Raw genomic sequence first — 12,194 nt, 5'->3', positions numbered from 1 at the left:
TACGCGACATCGTGGCGATCTGGGTTGGTTTGTTTGTTTGTTTGTTATTGCTAGCGATGAGATTGTCCGCTAAATATTTACAAGGAGATCGAAATTAATGACTTGGTGAATTCAATGAAGGTTAGAGTGAGACACAGAGGAGGAAATGAGTTGAGATGGAGAGATGGAGAGACAGATGGAGAGAAACAGATGGATAGAGAGAGGGAGAGAGTCGGATAGAGAGACGAAGAGAGTGGGAGATCGAGAGAGTGATAGAGATAAATAGAGAAAAGGGTGATAGAGAGACGGAGACAGCGATGGACGAAGAGATGGAGAAAGAGATGAAGAGAGAGAGAGAGAGAAAGTGTGTGTGTGTGTGTAATGTTGCTATTGGGAGTTAGAGCAATGTTGAGCGATGCTGAAGGAGGGAGGCTGAGTCGGGACGGGTCCTAACTGTGGAGCCCAGACGTGGTAGCAATCAGGTCCTGTAATTATAAAGCCATGATGGCGTGCATTCAGCGTGGTGCCGGCCTGTTTAGGAAAGCCATATCTGTGGTCGACATGTGTCCAAGTCCAAGGCGATCTGTTGAACTCTTTTGTACAGGTTTTGGCGGGGCTTTGTTCATGTTGTGCCTTGTTTCGTGTTGGTTGATGTTTAGTTTGTTTAACTTTATCACAGACTTAGAGATGAGAGCCAACAATTTTTTACTTGATAGAGAGCATTTAGTTTTATAGATTTAATCTGCCCTTCGGCTAGTAACAAAGTGAGATACAAATTCCTTGCAAAGGGAGGTAACTGTACGGAAAATATCTAATAATTTAATACAATTTATAAGGGGAGCTAACTTTGTTTTTTTTTTAAACTTGTAAAATTTAATTTAGTTTATTCCATAATTTCTTTGAGAAATATCATTTTTATTTCTTCATCGTCAGGGAACAATATATTTTAATTCCGAAAATGATACGAATTGAACTCAACACCTTCAGCACCTTCCAAATCCCGCTTCGTTCAAACTCTCTCATGATGTAGCGTACGAAATTGATCTGATAGAGCGTAACATCCATATAAACACACTTAGCCTACACGTACACATATGTTATGTGCCTTCCCATTAAACTGTTGTATTTTCATTTTATGTCTTTTTTTTTTTCTTCTTTCCACAGAAAGAAAGTAACTTCTCTGAGTTCCCTCCCATCTTGACTTTTCTATAAATATCTATGACTCACTCTGAAATATGATGCTTAACTTTTTGTTTTTTTTTCTTTTTCCATTAAAAATGGGGCTAATCTGTATAAGATGTTACAGTGGCGTCATGCAGACTCAGTCAAGACAGGCAGAGAAACACGTTTATAGCCTTGAGCTAGACTTGTTATATTTTATACCATTTAACACAACATTTGAGCCAAAAACTTAAAACTCAATTCCAGGAGGCTCACCAGTAAACTCTGATGGATCACTTAATGCTTATACAAAACGTTTAACGTGAAACAGAATCGTAAAATAAAAAAATATTTTTTTCTTTTCCCAAAAACACAAATGTGTAACCAAATTGTATTGCATGAAAATTTTTAAATTCTATGGTTATTTTTTAAAATACAAAATAACTATATAATAATATGCAATAGAGATTAATGAAGAATGCAGTATTTCTCGTGGTACACAGCCCCAGCTGTGACCTACATATTTTGCCACTCCAGTGCAAGCATAACCATAATTTACCGGTGGTCGATTTAGATTTTCGTTTCGCCGTCTGCATATATATATATATTTTTATATATATGAGTGTATATCAACTGATAGGCTCCTTCATAACTTACTTGAAGACAAGATAGTGGTGCAGTAGGTGAGCACTGTTAAGAGTCTAGACTTAGAAGAAGTATTGAATTAGAAGAAGTTACGCATAATTCTAGAGTTGATGAAGGAGCTATGCTCAAGACACTGTATATGTTCTGTGTTTGTGATCAGTCGCCTTCCTTCAATTTACTAGCTGGATATGTCCCGTGGCCTGCGGGCCATAGTTAGGGTATTACTGATCTAGTAGTTTTTATTTAGATCTATGTCAAACATGGCGAATGTTCCCTTCATTTTTTTTTTTTGCTATGAAAGTAAATGTTGAGTGTGAAAACGGGTTTACCCGATTTATCAAAAAGATAAATCTAGGTATTTTCATTCCTTTTTAGGGTCCCCAGGTTGTGGAGGGGGACATTAAACATACGCTACGGTATCCTTCATGATCTAACGAACATTTATCCCAAGTTTTATCACGATTGGTCTAACGGTTTTTATTTCTATGCAGGACATACACACATACATACATACTTAGTACATACTTACATACATACAAATACCTTACTTTCTGATTTATAGATTGCCTCTTTTGACTATAGATGCATATATGTGTGTGCTTCATTCACTATATATACTTATGACAGCGTGCTTTATTCGATATACACGGATATATTAGCGTGTTTCATTCGATATAAATATCAGGCAAGGGTGAGAATACTGCAGATAGGGAAGATAAATCCAGACCTTCTACTGCCGTTGGGATAATATTTATTAATTGTGAAATTATCTTTAAAAGACTTTGGATTACATGTAAATCTACATCTAGCGTACTCTTAATAATTGTGAATTTTATTTTTAAATATTTTAAAATATCTTCTTTTGGGTCCATTGCACTGGCGGAGATGTAAAAAAGCCCTAAATAAACGTATCACTATTCACACAAGGTTTCTAAAAAGCGCCTTTTTATGGCGGACACCTTCACCGCTGATTTTGTACAGATAGGGAAGATGATGGAGTTTCCCCAGTGTGCTCAGCCTTTGGCCTCGCTTCTTCTAATCTTAGCGTCCTGGGGTAAAAGCCATCGGTAAAAGGGAGGCAATAATTTACATAATCTTTCCCAGATGAAGTTTGTTGAAATAGACACGCTTCCATAAACCTAGAATTTCAAGAGTCTTAGAAGAAGCTTCCTTAGACCTAGAGTTGCAAGAGTCTTAGAAGAAGCTTCCATATACCTAGAGTTGCAAGAGTCTTAGAAGAAGCTTCCATAGACCAAGAGTTGCAAGAGTCTTAGGAGAAGCTTCCATAAACCTAGAGTTGCAAGAGTCTTAGAAAAAGCTTCCATAGACCAAAAGTTGCAAGAGTCTTAGAAAAAGCTTCCATAGACCAAAAGTTGCAAGAGTCTTAGAAGAAGCTTCCATAGACCTAGAGTTGCAAGAGTCTTAGAGAAAGCTTCCATAGACCAAAAATTGCAAGAGTATTAGAAGAAGCTTCCATAGACCAAAAGTTGCAAGAGTCTTAGAAGAAGCTTCCATAGACCTAGAGTTGCAAGAGTCTTAGAAGAAGCTTCCATAGACCAAGAGTTGCAAGAGTCTTAGAAGAAGCTTCCATAGACCTAGAGTTGCTAGAGTCTTAGAAAAAGCTTTCATAGACCAAAAGTTGCAAGAGTCTTAGAAGAAGCTTTTATAGACCAAGAGTTGCAAGTGTCTTAGAAGAAGCTTCCGTAGACAAAGAGTTTCAAGAGTCTTAGAAGAAGCTTCCATAGACCAAGAGTTGCAAGAGTCTTAGAAGAAGCTTCCATAGACCAAGTGTTGCAAGAGTCTTAGAAGAAGCTTCCATAGACCAAGAGTTGCAAGAGTCTTAGAAGAAGCTTCCATAGACCAAGAGTTGCAAGAGTCTTAGAAGAAGCTTCCATAGACCTAGAGTTGCAAGAGTCTTAGAGAAAGCTTCCATAGACCAAAAGTTGCAAGAGTCTTAGAAGAAGCTTCCATAGACCAAGAGTTGCAAGAGTCTTAGAAGAAGCTTCCATAGACCAAGAGTTGCAAGAGTCTTAGAAGAAGCTTCCATAGACCTAGAGTTGCAAGAGTCTTAGAGAAAGCTTCCATAGACCAAAAGTTGCAAGAGTCTTAGAAGAAGCTTCCATAGACCAAGAGTTGCAAGAGTCTTAGAAGAAGCTTCCATAGACCAAGAGTTGCAAGAGTCTTAGAAGAAGCTTCCATAGACCAAGTGTTGCAAGAGTCTTAGAAGAAGCTTCCATAGACCAAGAGTTGCAAGACAAGAGTCTTAGAAGAAGCTTCCATAGACCTAGAGTTGCTAGAGTCTTAGAGAAAGCTTTCATAGACCAAAAGTTGCAAGAGTCTTAGAAGAAGCTTCCATAGACCAAGAGTTGCAAGAGTCTTAGAAGAAGCTTCCATAGACCAAGAGTTGCAAGAGTCTTAGAAGAAGCTTCCATAGACCAAGTGTTGCAAGAGTCTTAGAAGAAGCTTCCATAGACCTAGAGTTGCTAGAGTCTTAGAGAAAGCTTCCATAGACCAAAAGTTGCAAGAGTCTTAGAAGAAGCTTCCATAGACCTAGAGTTGCAAGAGTCTTAGAGAAAGCTTCCATAGACCAAAAATTGCAAGATACTTAATCTTAGGACAATTACAAAGAAGAGGAAGAAGACTGATTTTCTTAAAATCCAGCGGCTGGATTTTTTTTTTCAGCTTACGTGTTACGTCTGGCTGCAGGTGCGTCTTAAGGTAAATGGAGGCCCTAGGAGAGGTAACTTGGGTGCTCCCCCCCCCCCCCAAAAAAAAAAAAAAAAAAAAATTAAGATAGGAAAGTACGCAAAGAATTAAAAATGATCGTGTATCTAAATATTTCTAAATCAAAAAAATAAGTTCAATTTGTATTGCACTATTTCCGTAGCATTAATTAGCGTTCCGTAAGCTTGTTAAACATATTCGTCTACAGAAAAGCGTCGAATGTGTTTCATGATCACCAGACTAGAAATAACATTTCGACATTCCACCAAATGGAAGCAACAATGGTCCTCTAACATGTAGTCAAAGAAACAAATAGATCTAAACAGTCATGAATAGTACAAAAATAGAGATGCGCTACTCGCTACGTGCCTGTGTATGTCTTAGAGATGAAATAAAATCAATGTTATACTTACACTTTAAACTAAAAAAAAAGGGGGGACAATTGTTTGCATATTTTATGCGTAGAGGCTAAAAATGTATCCCATCTATCTATCTATCTATCTATCTATCTATCTATCTATCTATCTATCTATCTATCAATCAATCTATCTATCTATCTATCTTTCTATCTATCTATCTATTGATCAATCAATCAATCAATCAATCAATATATCTATCTATTAATCAATCTATCAATCTATTTTTCTATCTATTTTAATCAATCTATCTATCTATTTATCAATCAATCAATCTATCTATTTTAATCAATCAATCTATCTACCTATTTATTAATCAATCTAACTATCTTTCTTTCTTTCTTTCATTCTTAATAATTTAATTTATTTAATTCTTTCGATTTACCTGTTTATTTATTCATTTATATATCACTCTGAAATGGAGACAATAATAATATTTATTCCCAAAGGGACAATTCAATTAACATATTGAAACACCTTAGATTTAGATGATTATTTTGTCAAGCCTGTAATTGGTTTACATTGAATTCTATTATTACATAGACAAATAGATAAAAGGAGAAGACTACAGGAACGAAATATTTTCTCAGATTATTAATACATATGTAAAATAAGAATCGCCTACAAAAAGAAACCTATAGCTATAAAATCCGCAGTATAATCTATTTTTAGATACATGATAGCTCAATAATAAAAAAATGATATAAAAAAAAAAGACATTCTGCCACACTCTATGCTCCCTGGGCCCACTATTCAAAAAAACAGAAGTAAAATCTATTAATAGCTGTACGTGTAATCTGAGTTAAGCGCCCCCTGTCGGTAAAAAAAAACATCTGTCGTAGGATATCATGGCCGGGACGTGTACTCAATCTATATTTAGATATTTTTTTATTTTTTTTTATGAAGCAGGCTGTCTACCAACAAGACTCTCTGAAGATGAAGATAAGATAGATGTCAAAGTCTGTGATTGTTACTGTACAGTCCTCAGACTCTTAGGTTGAAGAAGATCTTTGGTGGGAGGTGGGGGGATTGCAATGGGGGGGGGGGGAGGGGGTGGAATGAGAGAAAGTATGGCTAAGGCTTACTAGAAGAACGGACGCTTGTGTTGCTGTATTTAATGTGTTTGGAATGCGCGCAATTTTTTTTTTTTAAAGACAGGGACAAACTCTCGATTTGTTTGTTTTCTTTGACTTTCTCCAGATGTTAATAATGGACTATTTTGTAGTTAGTGGTAGAGATGTGCGAAGTAGTGCGTGGAATGTGCGTAACGTTTGAGACGGAAGGGAGCGGTTGAAAAAAAAAAAGGTACGATGCGTGGGAAGCGGGGAAAAGGGGGGGGGGGATGCGAAGAAGAAAACACCGCTGTTTGTTACTGTAGGCAATGGTATGTGGAAGTGGCATGACTGAGGGTCCTATCTCTACTGACAAGCTTCTCTGGGATTTGTTAACTGTCCGTACTAATCTTTGCACTTAAGGGATCTGATTCTATTTTATAGTGGTAGATATCTTTATTCTAACCCCTCTCTCTCTCTCACACACACACACACATATATATGCACACACACACACTTACATATACACATCTACTATCCGGAACGGATGCGGAAAACGGAAGCGTTGGTATCTTCATTTTTGTGTAAATGTGTACATCTCCTATTGGCTACTGGAAATAAGGGACTGCACTTACTGGCCGACCTTTAGTACTGTCTGCCAAATACCTCTTCTTTATCACGTGACCTCATAGTGCAGTGGTGCATCTGACATCAGTGCTGACGCTTTCACAACAACGTGCCGTTTGTTTCAGTCCTCTTCTGCTCTTATCTTATCTTATATAATACAGACGTTTCTTAAAAAAAAAAAAGAAGATGATTACGTCCTACGCGTCATGCATTCAGTCATGCATATTAACCAATGACTTAAATTCTGCTAAGTCACTGGTTTTCCTGGCTAGCTCTAAGATAGGCCTCTTCTTTTCTTAATGTCATTCAACCATGTTCTACGAGTCTTCCTCGCGTTCCGTCGCCTGGCACTGTACCCTGTAGGATGTACTGAGAAAATGTAGATCACCCTGTGATTTTGACAAATAGTAGACTAAAAGAAGGACCTTAGGGTTTTACAGAGGACATTGGATCTTAAAATAGTTTAACCCATCAGTTTTAGCTTACTCTAAGAGCCTGTCTGAGTTTTGATGATGCCAGTGTGACGAAGATTGGGTCAGTTATTTCAGATCGGATGACGAAGATTGGGTCATTTATTTCAGATCGGATGACGAAGATTGGGTCAGTTATTTCAGATCGGATGACGAAGATTGGGTCAGTTATTTCAGATCGGATGACGAAGATTGGGTCAGTTATTTCAGATCGGATGACGAAGATTGAGTCAGTTATTTCAGATCGGATGACGAAGATTGGGTCAGTTATTTCAGATCGGATGACGAAGATTGGGTCAGTTATTTCAGATCGGATGACGAAGATTGGGTCAGTTATTTCAGATCGGATGACGAAGATTGGGTCAGTTATTTCAGATCGGATGACGAAGATTGGGTCAGTTATTTCAGATCGGATGACGAAGATTGGGTCAGTTATTTCAGATCGGATGACGAAGATTGGGTCAGTTATTTCAGATCGGATGACGAAGATTGGGTCAGTTATTTCAGATCAGATGACGAAGAGTTGGTCAGTTATTTCAAGATGATGAAGTGGATGTATTGGATGTCTTTATTTCTCAACAAGACTTGTTTGTTTTAAGACATTCATTTTCTATTTTCGATTGCTATTAGTAAAAGAGAAAAACCAAATCTCCGTGTTTGAGTGCGTAATTTTCTTTTTACTTTAATATTTAATCTAAACATTGGAGTGATTAATAAACATATAGATCTACACTGAATTTATTGCTGTAATGTTTATTTATTGTTTTTTTTTTTCTAACTACTCAATGGACCTCGTGCATTGATCATAAACAAACAACATTTAGTCACGTGATAATATTGATAAAACAACGAAAAAACTCATGTGATAGTCTTTGTGTATTACAAATTAGATCGTAATTTGTATATAAGAGATAGAGAATCACGTGGCTAAATGTTGTTTGTTTACAATTGGTGAATGAGGTCCAGTGTGTACAAGTTGTACTGTTATGTTGCATGGACGCAACCTATGGGCAGTGAACATCGCAAGGGGACGGGGTCCGGTACTGGCACCAGTATGAGCTACCTTAGGTCAAGCTTAGTATAAAGACCAACATGTAGATCTGGTCATTTAAAAACTGCTCTACGTAATACCATTAACTAAAGTCTGTACATTTCAACTAATAGAACTTCTCCCAACACACAGACAGTACTGAGTCCAGCAGGCAGCGTGTGTGTGTGTGTTTGGATTCTCCTTGTCCCTGTACAAGTAATAGACTGAGTCCGATCATTTACCGGTTCTCTCTCTCCCTCTCTCTCTCTCTTTCTTTCTCTTCCTCTGTCTCTCTTTCTCTTCCTCTCTCTTTTTCTCTCTCTTCCTCTCTTTTCCCCTCTCTCTGTCTTTCTCTCCATCTCTCTCCCCCTCTCTCCTTATATCTATCTCCATCTCTCTCTGTCTCCCTATCCTTCTCTCTCTCCTTATCTCTCTCCGTCTCTCCCTTCTCTCTCTCTCCTGTCTCTCTCCATCTCTCTCTCCCTCCTCTCTTTCTGTCCCAATCTACGTCTCCATCACTTTTCCTCTCTCTCTCTCTCTCTCTCTCCCTGTTTCTCTCTCCATCTCTCTCTCTCTCCTTCTCCTTCTTCACTTGAAAAGCGAGACTTTCTCCGAGAAGTGGATCTTCTATTTCCTCGTTTTCTCTGCAGTGACGTATGACTGAGTTGTACTTCTCTCAAAATTACCAAAAGAATGCGCCTCTAAAACATTGACCAACTCTAAAACAGTGACCAACTCTAAAACAGTGACCAACTCTAAAACATTGACCAACTCTAAAACAGTGACCAACTCTAAATCAGTGACCAACTCTAAAACAGTGACCAACTCTAAATCAGTGACCAACTCTAAAACAGTGACCAACTCTAAATCAGTGACCAACTCTAAAACAGTGACCAACTCTAAAACAGTGACCAACTCTAAAACAGTGACCAACTCTAAAACAGTGACCAACTCTAAAACAGTGACCAACTCTTAAACATTGACCAACTCTAAAACAGTGACCAACTCTTAAACATTGACCAACTCTAAAACAGTGACCAACTCTAAAACATTGACCAACTCTAAAACAGTGACCAACTCGAAAACAGTGACCAACTCTAAAACAGTGACCAACTCTAAAACATTGACCAACTCTAAATCAGTGACCAACTCTAAATCAGTGACCAACTCTAAGACAGTGACCAACTCTAAAACATTGACCAACTCTAAAACAGTGACCAACTCTAAATCAGTGACCAACTCTAAAACAGTGACCAACTCTAAAACATTGACCAATTCTAAAACAGTGACCAACTCTAAAACATTGACCAATTCTAAAACAGTGACCAACTCTAAAACATTGACCAACTCTAAAACAGTGACCAACTCGAAAACAGTGACCAACTCTAAGACAGTGACCAACTCTAAAACATTGACCAACTTTAAATCAGTGACCAACTCTAAATCAGTGACCAACGTCTACTTGTTCATTACTATACTTTCGATCCAACATCCTTCCTCTCAGGTCTCGTGCCTCTAAACCCCTCTCCCTCTATCAGGCTGGCCTATTTAGTTAGTTCCAACATATTGTGTCATGACCCAGGCGTTGGGATATTTAAGTAGACCAGCAATGTCATTACAAGTCACGTGCACTTGAGCCAATGCACATTATTTCGCTATATATCTCTAATGAGAAATTCATTATTCATAGCACCATTCATCACAAGAATCCAAATGTCAATAAACTTATTCCATTATTTAGACGTTTGCATTGAATTCTTCAAATCTGAAGGGAAAAAAAATTACCACAAAATATCTGAACAGGAAGAAAAAAAAGTAGGATTGGAATAAATGTGAAATATATTTAGAGATATAAAAAAAATAAAATGAGTGCCAAGATTTGTCATTTCAATATTACAATTAAATATAAAAAGAGAAATATAAAAAAATTATGTTTTATGAAATTTTGAGTTTTAGAAAAAAAAAATCTTATCTTATATATTACAGACGTTCGTTCAAAACAGAAGATAATTACGTTCTAAGCATTTCATGCGTCAATCATGTCATGCATTTTAATCAATGACTTAAACTCTGCTTAAACGTTGGTTTACAGGGCTGATTCAGGCAACCCATTCCATGCATTTAGTGTATTCCGTTTACAATTTATATTGAAATGATCATCCCTTAAGAATTATAAAAAATCTTGACCAAGGGAGTTTGTGTTACATAAACTCGCAAGAAGCCTCTACTTGTCCGTCGTCTACACATATAATTTGGAAAAAAAAAACACAACAAAATCAATGGCATCTACAACAGTGACCTCTCTTTTGACTAATTTGTTAATATTGTTTTGTTTCATTTATAAGATCTATTACAGGTTTTCAAGATAAACTAAACATGACGCTACGTTTAACTTTAATTTAGACAACTAAATATGAGCCACAAATAGTGCTAAATAGTAGTAGTAAAGTAAAGCTTTCCTTTCAGAGTTTGCGATCTATAGGGCAGATGATTTAAAGGTCATATGTTCCTGTGGTCCACGGTTAACGAGTTTGTCATGTGACCAGCACAGCGACCAACCGCCTTTGCTTTTCCCCGGCTAATGTCAGGTATCTATTAGAGATAGCTTGACTCAGGGGTGTCCAAAGATCCCGAAATTAAAAATTCCCGTCTTCACCAGGATTCGAACCCGCGACCCCCGGTTCGGAGGCGAAGCGCTTTCCCGTTTAGCTACCGCCTTTTCTAATGCTAAATAGTGGACAGAAATAATGGTATAGTTTATTAACTTTTTCTTTATTGTGTACACCAGAGAGCTAGCTATTTATAGTTCTTCATTGATGAGAATCTCTAAAAATGCCATAATGATGAATTGTTGGGCCATTTAAATGTAACAAAAGTGATTTTTTTTTTAAATCTTATTTTTGAAATGCTTAATGGTTTTTCTACAGAAGTGTACAATCCATTTTTTACCTTTAAAAAAAAATAGCCGTTGCACCAGTCTCCAGCATGATTTTGGAGATAGTGAAACACGTTTTTAATAACGTTTCGAGATCTAAAAGTAAGAGATGGACAGGCAGACAGACGAACAGACAGATAGCGCGGGGAATAAAATGATTTACGTTAAGAATTAGACCCAGACGATATTCGATTGTTGCGTATCCGGATACAGAATTAGTGTCGAAATCGAAAGATATAGAACTTATCACAGAGCATGCGCAGAGTGAGGTCTTCCGGAAGGGAAAGGGGCGATGGCTGGAAGAAAGTGATGAGAACATTATAAGTGTGAAGAAGTCCGTGGGGGAGGGGGGGAGAGGGAGGGGAGAGAACGGAGGAAGCAGCATCGCTGGCGGCCATGATAGATCGTCTGCGATCACCAAACTGATAGGCTGTCCATTCTAACGGAGGTCTCTGGCGCCGTGACCAGACTTCTAGCTTTAGAGTCCCGTTGCTCTACTGCGGTAGAGATGGTTCTAAAACTTTTCATGATGTTTCTTTGTAAACAGGCTACAGTGTCTTTGTATTGCCACATACAATTGTAACACAGAAACATCGTGAACAGAGTCTAAAGGGCAACATTAGAAATAAAGGGAAATAAAACCTGCAATGAATTAAAAAGCAAATGTCAGTCGAGTGGCAGAGTTAAGAAATATCATTTAAAATTTCGTTAGGGAAAAAAAAGAGAAATCTCTATAGAGTTTGATTCTATAGTCTACTAATATGAGAGGGAGATAAAGAGAGAGAGAGAGAGACAGAGAGAGAGACAGAGAGAGAAAGAATAAAAAGTGTTATTCTCGAATAGCGCTTTCTTTTAAATTCTTTGATAAGTTCCTTGTTAAACTGGTGTAATTAATTACATTGTCAGATATTTCACGGTGAAACAGTCTACGTCATGTTGCAATGTGACTTACTTTGAGATAACTCGCTTTGGTTCGGCGTTTTTTTTTTTTTTAACCCAATAATTCATCTGTAAGCTAATGGTAAAACAAATGTCACCTCTTTCTACTCCTCATGACACGTTACTTGGACAGTGGTGATGACATGTTGCTAGGACAGTGGTGATGACATGTTTCTAGGACAGTGTTGATGACATGATGCTAGGACAGTGGTGAAG

At 37.5% G+C, this 12,194-nt stretch overlaps 1 protein-coding gene and 1 pseudogene across 1 annotated transcript in view; one reads left to right on the top strand and one right to left on the bottom strand.

The window, feature by feature from the left end:
- The window catches only part of LOC106058866 (muscarinic acetylcholine receptor gar-2-like), a 237,880-nt gene that overhangs the window by 202,845 nt on the left and 22,841 nt on the right, over positions 1 to 12,194 (top strand). The gene's annotated exons all lie outside the window — the stretch shown is intronic.
- LOC129928960 (uncharacterized) lies at positions 8,007 to 11,633 on the bottom strand (annotated as a pseudogene).

The sequence above is a fragment of the Biomphalaria glabrata genome, chromosome 11, assembly GCF_947242115.1.
Source record: "Biomphalaria glabrata chromosome 11, xgBioGlab47.1, whole genome shotgun sequence".
Lineage (NCBI taxonomy): Eukaryota > Metazoa > Mollusca > Gastropoda > Planorbidae > Biomphalaria > Biomphalaria glabrata.
This window is presented reverse-complemented; position numbering and strand designations above follow the sequence as displayed.